This window comes from Camelus ferus, chromosome 34 (assembly GCF_009834535.1).
Source record: "Camelus ferus isolate YT-003-E chromosome 34, BCGSAC_Cfer_1.0, whole genome shotgun sequence".
In the NCBI taxonomy this organism is placed as follows: Eukaryota; Metazoa; Chordata; class Mammalia; order Artiodactyla; family Camelidae; genus Camelus; species Camelus ferus.
This window is the reverse complement of record NC_045729.1, coordinates 18,319,213-18,328,136: the sequence shown is the minus strand read 5'-3', so window position 1 is coordinate 18,328,136 and position 8,924 is coordinate 18,319,213. Positions and strand designations below refer to the sequence as shown.

The 8,924-nt window shown below is 55.8% G+C and overlaps 1 long non-coding RNA gene across 1 annotated transcript; it reads right to left on the bottom strand.

Moving 5' to 3' along the window:
- Positions 1–1,008: 1,008 nt before the first annotated feature.
- Positions 1,009–8,023, bottom strand: LOC116661315. Its single transcript, XR_004317190.1, has 3 exons — positions 7,111–8,023; positions 3,935–4,030; positions 1,009–3,221 (listed from the first exon to the last, which is right to left on the bottom strand). It is a non-coding gene; the product is annotated as an uncharacterized LOC116661315 (long non-coding RNA).
- Positions 8,024–8,924: the final 901 nt, after the last annotated feature.

Below are 8,924 nucleotides of genomic sequence, written 5' to 3'. Positions count from 1 at the left end.
GTGATTGCTGGATCATGTGATAAGTCTGTTTTCAGTTTTTAAGGAACGTCCATACCGTCCTCCATAGTGGCCTCACCAAATTACATTCCCACCAACAGTGCAGGAATGTTGGTGGGGACCCTCACTTTCTTCTGTCACCCCTGCCGCTTAAATCTATTCCTAGGCTTTCAACCATCACCTTTTTACTTGCAATTTCCAAACCCGAAGCACCAGCTCACACCTCGCTTTCTGCTCCAGATCCCTGTTTCATTCCCCACTTATTCCAGGTCCTTAACACCAGCTTGCTGTTCTCAGGCTGCTTTTCTCCAAGTCTCTGCCCTTGGCTTGGCTTTCAATGGCCTGAACCCCCTGCGTCAGTTTATTCTTATCCCAAGACTCCTGGCCTGTGTCCGTCTGACTTCTCTCCCTACATGGCTCTTTCCACACGTTGCTGTCAGGCATCTTCCGTGGTCCCTTAATACCTACAGAACGTGTCCAGGTTTCCACGGCACGCTCTGTGTTCTGGTGCCAACCTATTCCGCACTCTCTCCTTCTCAGGTCCCATACCCGAGCACGACTCTGTTCCTCCAGGGCATCTCTGGCCAGTGCCCTCCTGGACCTCTCTCCCCAGAGCTGCCCACAGCGCTTCAGGATGCAGCTTGAGCATCCAGGGCTGGTTCCTAAACCCACAGTGAGATGTAAGCCTTCCCTGCATGGATTCCTGGTTATTTCACATCCTCAGACACTTGGGTCCCTCCATGTCTTGTACTTTGGTGCTGGGGGAAGGAGCTTGGGCTGTGAACTTGAAATGAGTATGAATTCTGGTTCAGCAACTTCCTAGCTATGTGACCTCGGATCCTTTAATAGGAGTCTTTCTCGCCCCCGTCTGTAAAATGGGCTAGAAGAATATAATTTCGCTGTGAATGTTAGAACTAAGACAGACAAAAACACCCCCCACGAGCGAGGGATTGATAGACAGAAATTATTCACATTAAGATGCATTAATTTATTTCCCACTAGAACATAAATTCCCAGAGAGTTAAGCTGACAACATCTATTTTCTTTTTTGCATCCACCTTAGTCATCAGCACAGAGCTGGGAATACAGAACTCTTTCAAGCAATACTAGCCAGACCCTGGAGAAACTGGAGGAATCAGGATTTGCTCTCGTCTCCTTGGCAGCCGCCCTGTCTGGGCCGCCTGGCACCCTGGAGTCAAAGGTTCCCGATCACAGCCCTTTCTGCTCATCGGCCTGCTTCCCCATCCCAAGAGCCTCCGTACCCCCCTCCCCTCACCCTGCACTCCTCACAGAGGGCGTGGTTTAGGGCAAAGGCAGGAAGGACCTCAACTGCAGGTAGAAATGAATACTGAGAGCTTCTCAAAGGAACAGGGATCATAAATCACCCTGAAGTTGGGAAGAAACCCCGGGAAGTCGTGCCACGCAAACCACAAGTCCCTTAACTTCTGTTAAGAAGTGGCCCCGAACCCCTGGAGCCCTGGCAGGAGCCTCCTTTCTCTCTGTTGCTTGGCATTTGGCCACTGTGATTCTGGCTGAACCCCAGCATCCCAGAGGCATGTGAAGACGGAACCCCCCGACACCCCGGCCCCAGAGGCGAGTGCAGCCTGGGCCTCACGTCTCCGTCGCCTTCCGCCTTCATTCAAACCCTGGGCGTCTCCAGGTTCTAAGCAGCGAAATGCAGGCAGACTAGGTGCCCTTATTCCGTCTTCCTTGCCTCCTCCATGGCTTCTCCTAGAATCCAGGCCGGAGACTGTTCATGTCTCAGGAGGGTGTCCCGGCCAGGGGTGACACAGCCTGTCCCAGTCTCTGGCCTCTGCGCTGCCTAGGGAAGGCTGGGGGCCGGGCCCTGGGGCCTGGGAGGAGAGAACCCCAGTTGCAGATGCGAGCTTGCGAAAAGCTTTGATGTTCCGAGCAGGGCTGGCAGGCGTGGGAAGTGAGACTTCTGTTCCCCGGAGCTCCCACAGGCAAAGCCTCCCGTGATCGTATAAGGCCTCAGCCCAGCCTCAAGGTGCTGGTGCGAGTCTGTCTCGGCCCAGAGGAAATCAGGCCAGAACCAAAGAATGCACTTGAATCAAAGTGGAAAATTAGACGCTGTGCAAGAGAAAGCTCTCCTCTCCAAAATATCTAAGCGTCCAAGTGCGCCCCTGTCTAGCTGGGACAGGAGCCATCAAAATGCAAATGTGGGTTTTGAGAATGCTAATGTTGGAATTGGAGAACAATACTGAGACAGACTTCTTGGGGCCGGAGAGAGGGCCCCAGGGCAGGATGTGGGAGCCGAGGAGGGGGCAGGGATGAAAGGGGGAAAAGGAAGTAGACTGAAGGAGCCCGAGGGGAGAGAACGGCAGGAGTCAACTGAGGCTGAAAGAGGCCGGGCGGGCGGGAGAAGGGGAGCGCTGGGGGGACGGGCCAGAGGACCTGACCGCTGACGGCTGACCTCAGGCTGAGCGCCAGGGGAGGGGCGGGGGAGCGCAGGGAACGGCTCCGAGCGGCAGCCCGGGGGGCGGAGCATCAGGACGCGCCGGGAGTCTGGGCTTGGACTTGAGGTCAAGGCCTGGCGAAACAGACAGAGGGACCCGTGTTTCTGAAAGGGCAGTGAAGCCAGGAGACGTGCTCTGCTTGGGTGCAGCTGGCCGGCAAAGCAGGGAGTGAGGGGGCCTGGAGAGGGGGCTTGAGAGCCAGGTGGGGGCCAAAGCCAGGCTTGGGTTGGTGGGTGAAGGCAGGAGCTACCTCCCCAGGTTTAAATTTGCTCTGGCCACTGTGGACAGGTTGCTTCCTCTCCGGGCCTTGCTTTTGCATCTGTGAAACGGAGGCCATCAATGCTGGGAGGACGGAGTAAGTCCACACCGAGCCTGGTCCAGTGCAATGCCTTGTGATGTCTGTTGTCAGCACCACAGACTGAGAAACCGAGGCTCAGGAAGGCCTGATGACATGTGCGACTCAGACCACAAAGGAGCGGTGCAAACTGGATCCCAACTCGACGGTCAGACATGTGCCAGTCCACCCGCCTGTCCCCTGGTGTGGAAAACAGACCCCGGACGTGAGCCATGGGACCCCAGGGAGGCCAACGAGTGGTCCATGACGTGAAGCCCGGAGCCAGCGCAGAAATGGGAGCCTGGAGTCTGGAGCGGAGGCGGCCGAGAAGGAACCAGCTTGGAGTGGGGCTCACACAGAGGGTGGGGTCGACTCCTGAGTGAGGCAGGAGGGAAGGGGACGGGGCACAACCACTGAAAGAATGACACAGCGGTTGAGGACAGGACATAAACTGGTTAAAACCCCGACTAGGCTCAAGATGGCAAAAGATCAACTCCCAGCGGACCTGGAGGCCCAAGATGGTGGAAGATTTGACCTCCAGGAGACCTTGAGCTTCATAATGTGTTCATTGTCACGTATTAGCAGTATTGGCCCTCCCACAGGCCCCATGGTAGCTCCCAGGCTGACCATAAAAGGTCAAAAGTGGGCGGGGCCCAGTTCCTGGGAATCCCAGCCCCTCCCCCAAAGTAGCCGGAATAACCCTCCCACTCATTAGCATATAAAATAACTGAGGCTGTAAAAAACGAGCCCCCCCCCCCCCCGCACCTCATGGTTGCTCTCTGGCCTTCGGAGACGGTCTGCTCTCGGTCTATGGAGTGTGCAACTCTCTGAATAAATCTACTTTTACTCAACTATGGCTCACTCTTGAATTCTTTCCTGCCCAAAGCCAAGGACCCTGACTTGATGGGGCGAGTCCCAGGGTCGCGCCTGGGACCTGGGACATGGCCATCCTCTCCCGCCCCATTTTCCTGTATCACTTTTCTGTGGTTTGGGGACCTGTTCCCTTGCCATTTCTCAGCAGGGCCACCTCCAGCCCTGGCCCAGTTATAGCTCAGGCAATCACTGTGCCACAGCTGTGTCCCCACCCAGATCGTGAGTTCCAGGAGGCAAGGGTCGTGTCCCATACCTGCCTCGTGTCCTCCAGGGCTGTGCACAGCACGGGATGAATGGTTGCCCAATGGGTCCCTCCTTCAGAGATCAGAAGGGTCTGTGGCACCAGGCTCTGTGTTCAGAGGCAGGGAAACACAGATGTTAACCCACCTCCTCTTCTGGTGAATGGAGGAAGATGAGAAAGAATGAATGGAAACTGGGAAGGGCCAGCCCCCTCTGCTCACTGCTTTACTGACCTCGTCGATAGCACAGAGTCAGCCCCCCAGACACCTGCTGTCTCTTCGGCACATGCTGGGCTATGCTGGCTGCAGGTAAGTGGCTGCTGCCGGAGCCTCAGAACCATGAAAAAGTGCTACCTCTACAGAAAACGGGATGCACCGCCCTGCTACACACACTGCAGGCAGGGAGGTCCCAGAGCCATTCGCATCCTCTCACCTAGACTCCCCTGGGACCCAGGACTGCCGGGAGCTGAGGGTGGCCGGAGGCAGGGCGAGCTGGGCTGGTCCCAGGTGTGGAGCTCACCGGTCCCGGAGGCAGCGCACTGAGGAGACACTGAGACTCCCACCACGGGGAGCCTGCCAGCGGAGCACAGGGCTCAGCCGCCCAAACATCTCCCTTCTCGGGTGGAGACATACCCCACCAGAGTCAGCGGAAGGATTCCATGAACACGCTGGCTAAAGAGGGAGCTTTGTGAAGTAATGCACACATTTTCTCGGGTAAACCAGGCTCATTTCGTATGGGGTTAACCACAGGGAGCTGGTGAGACGGTCCCTCTTCAGTGGAAATACCACAGACTGAGGCTGTGTGTTGGGGGGGGGGGACAGGGAAACTGAAAGTGGATCAGGCCAGGGCCTTTCCGGGGCCCACAGGAAGGACAAGCAGAGAGACAAGACGGCCCCGAGCAGGGACTGGTGGGACTCCCGGGAGTCGGGTCTACACAAGCGCCTGGTGACACGGACCCACCAGCTCTGCCCGCGAGGCTCCACAGCGCAGGCTCCGAAACGTCTCCGTGTCGACTCCAAGGGGCGTCAAAGGACCAGGAGCACTCCCTGTCCTGGAAGCCAGTTCTAGAAAAAGGCCGAGGTCCCCTCCCAAAGGGCCCATGAAGGCAAGGACGTATGGTGACCAGTTCCCAAGCAGCGGGACGGTGAGAGAGGATACAGGTACATTGTAGCCTTTCAGCCCTGGGATCCCGCTGGGTGGCCAGGTTCCAGAGGAATGGGAACCAGTACAAGCACACACAGATCACATCTGGTACAACGTCAGTCGGTATGGAAAGGGCTGAGTTTCACACTCTCACATGCACTTTTTACTGGGAGAAAATGGGGAAAAAATGAGAAACTGAGCTTTGACAATAGACCAGTGTTGACGAACTCTCTTCAGTTTGATGGCTTCCTGCTCTTCCCCACCATCATCTTCTCTTCCCCACCAGCGTCATCTCTTCCCAACCATCATCCTAACCTAGGTTTCCATCATCTCTCACCTCCCACCCTATCTCCTCCGTCCCACTCTGTCTCCCCCTCCTCTACCTCAGTTAACTCATGCCCCATGCCTCAGTTGGTAATATTGTAAAAATAAAAACTGGAACATCTTCCTCTTAAAACCCTTCAGTGGTTCCCCATGGCCCTCAGGATCAAGACCAAAATCTCTAACCTGTTCTCCAAGGCCCTGCAGCACCCCGGCCCCCCTCCCCTCCCCGCTGTCCCAGCTGCGCTGGCTTTCTCTGGCTCCTTCAGCATGAGGGAGCCTTCCCGTCACAGGGCTGGTGTACACACCAGCAGGACCCTCCTGCAGCGTTCAGATCAGTTTGTAATCATATGTGTATGGTTGTTTGATCAGCAGCTGTTTAATTGGGGTGACTGGCGGTTGTATCAGTCTTTCTCCCTTGAACGGTAAGCTCTCTGAAGACCGAGACCAGAGTCAGTTTTGCTCCCTATTCTGGTCCCCGTGCTGGACAGAGCGCCTGGCACACAGCAGATGGTTAATAAATGTTTGCTGAGTAGATAAAGGAATAACCTAATGGAGCCAGTTCATTTCACAGATGCTTCAAAGCTCAAAAGCACTGGGGCCAGATGAGGCACCCAGGGCTTGGAAGGGCAGTGACCTGACAGAGGTGACATGGTTTAGCCATCGGGGAGCTGGGACATGGTTCTGAGTATGACCTCCTCTCCTCTTCACGTCATTTTGACTCAGCCATTTGGTGGTGGTGGTGGCGGTGGGGTGTGTGTGTATTCAGTGGAGCTGATGGCAGAGCCAACTTCCAGATCACAGCCAAAGAAACAGCACTCAGAAAGGTCTCCTGTCATGTGTCACACTTCCTTGCTGTAGCATCTTTCTCTTTTAGAAATAACCACAGCTGGTTCCCAGACCTCATTGCTAATCCAAAGAAACTACAGTATAAAAAAAAGAAAAAGAGAAAAAAACCTTCCATGTTTGAGAATGCATTTTTTAGTCCAATTAAAAATACGGGCTGAGCCTACTGCATACCAGAACAGACACTGAAATCAACAAAATATCAGAGCAGAGGACCAAACATTTTAATTAAATGGACACAGTGGACTCTGCTGTGTGGCAGACAAGGCTGTAGCCGGTGGTCTCAAGGGCACACTCATCAGGAAGCTCCGGAAAGGAGCTCTCCTGTTTGCCCTCGTGCTGCTGGGCTCGTCATAACAGGTGCTCCATAAATATTTGTAGAAGGAATAAGTGAGTGGAACTTTCACTGGGCCGGAAAGAGTCCCTGACGGCAGAAGGAAGCCCACAACACCCAAAGTGCCCTAGCCATCTGTTCTAGTATTCGTTTGCTTCCCTTGGAAGGCCCGTGATTTCACAGCACAACTGCTTAACAGAAGCAGATCAGAGATGGATTTGGTTACCGCTTGGCTCTTTGAATGTAGGTAACTTCCCTAACCTGTTTGAGCTTCCACAGCCTCATCTGTTAAATGGGTACAGTGATTCCTTCCTCTCCTGAAGAACATTTTTTTAATGAATTCAGCCCAGTACTTAGAGTGGCACAGGCACTGTGCTAGGCACTACGGATGTGGTACAAACAAACAAGCAAGCGAGCAAACAAAAAACAACAGAACTGGCTTCTGTCCTTTCTAGTGGAGGACATCTTAAGAAAATAAATAGAAATAAATATACAAAATTACAGTTTTGGGGGTGTGCTATGATGGAAAATCACAGGATACTTACTGTAAGAGAACAGCAGTGTGACCAACTCAAATCAGGATGCAGGGAGGGCCCAAGAAAGTGCCATTGATGCTGGGACCTGAAGGATGAGTTAGGAGTTGGCCAAGGGGGAGGTTGGGGTTGTAGTAAAGGGAACAGCAAGTGCAAAGGCCCTGAGGCAGGAAAGAACTGGGGGACGGGGGAGTGGGGATTGCAAGCAGTCCAGGAGAGACTGACAGGGATAAGGCTGGGTAGGGAGGGAGGCAGATGATTCTCAAAAGGTTTTAAGGAAGGGAATGGCTTGATTCTACGTTAATAAAAGCCCTTGGGTTGCCGGGCTGCCGGGTGGAAAATGGTTTGGGACTGAGGACAGGAACCAAACCTCAATGTTCCTCTGGGTGTTGACTTTTATAAAAACCAGAATCTTAGGGGTGATCGGGGCCCAAACCTCTCATTTTAAAGATGGCAAAAAACGAGAACCACAGCTGTGAAGAGACAGCCAGGCTTCCTCGTATTTATTTAGCTGTGAACAGGGACTCTGATACCTCTTTCCAGCACTTCCTGCACCCTTTATGGGTCTGTGGCTCTTTTAGTGCCTTCTGCAACTGGGGGAGAATTAACTGAAGGGCGCTGGAGCTCCAGGGTAGCCAGGAACCGGACTGTCCGGGGCTTCCCAGGAATGGGCTGCCAGGGATGGGTTCCCAGGGATGCGCCCCGAGCCGGCCCCCGAGCTCCTGGCAGCTCCCAGCAGCTCACGCGCTGCCATGTAAACTTGGGGCCCGAGGCCCTGAGGCAGCCTCCCTCAGAGGTGGCTCAGCCCTTTCTCTTCACTTCCCTCCCGGGCCCTACCTGCCTAAACACACGGCCGGAGCCTCCCGGCTTCGCCCACGCGCTTCGCCCACGCGCTTCGCCCCCGCCCGCGGGACAGGAAACTAGCGGGGACAACCACCCGCCGCGCCTCCCGCGGACCCCGCGGCCCGGATAGCAACCGGCTAAGCGGCGCTGCGATTGGCTGGCTCGGCTAAGCGGCGCTGCGGTTGGCTGCGCCCGGCTAGCGGCGCTGCGATTGGCTGACCCGGCGCAGCGGTGCCCCGATTGGCTGGCCCGGCAAAGCGGCGCGGCGCTCGCCCAATCGCGGGCCGGGCCGGGCCGCCGCCGGGCCTGGCGGCGGGGCCGCGGGGAGCGGGGTTTGACATGCCTGTGGTATTTGCTCAGAGGGGCATGACCACTTTGGGCAAGTCTTTAAATGTGAGTCAGCTTTCGGCCGATCCCTGGGAAAAATTCCTTCGGTGTTGTCAGGCAGGGTTCGCTCGCTGCAGCTTTTTTTTTTTTTTTAAACAATTCAAAAGGGATAATCCACTGAATGGGGAAAGGCATTCGGACGGGTCCCCGGCTCCTCTGGCAGTGCTGGGGGCCAGGCACCCCACCCCGGGCGGCGCCCCCGCCGTGCGGTGCCCCAGGAGCTGGTGGTCAACAGGGTCGGGGAGCCTCCCTCCCCTCCCCGCGCCCCCACCCCGGTCTCCAGCAGGGCGCACAGTGCGGGGCGCACCGACGGCAGTGTGAACAGTGCCCCCTGGAGTTGTGCGGCGCATCTCCCGCAGCGTGGGAAATGCCTGACCGCCTCTTCGCGGTCCTGCCTTGGCCCATCTCACTGTGGGTCATCTCCACACCTCTCTAAGCATCGGCAGAGTCAGAGGCAGCCGTCAAGGAAGTGAACTGGTCTGGAAGGGTGGACACGTGGGGTGCTCTCCTAGCTCGCATTCCCTAATTGCTTGGGCAAGTCAGTTCTGCACCCCGGGCCTCAGTTTCCACATCTGCAGGATGAAGCCGTTGTTCCA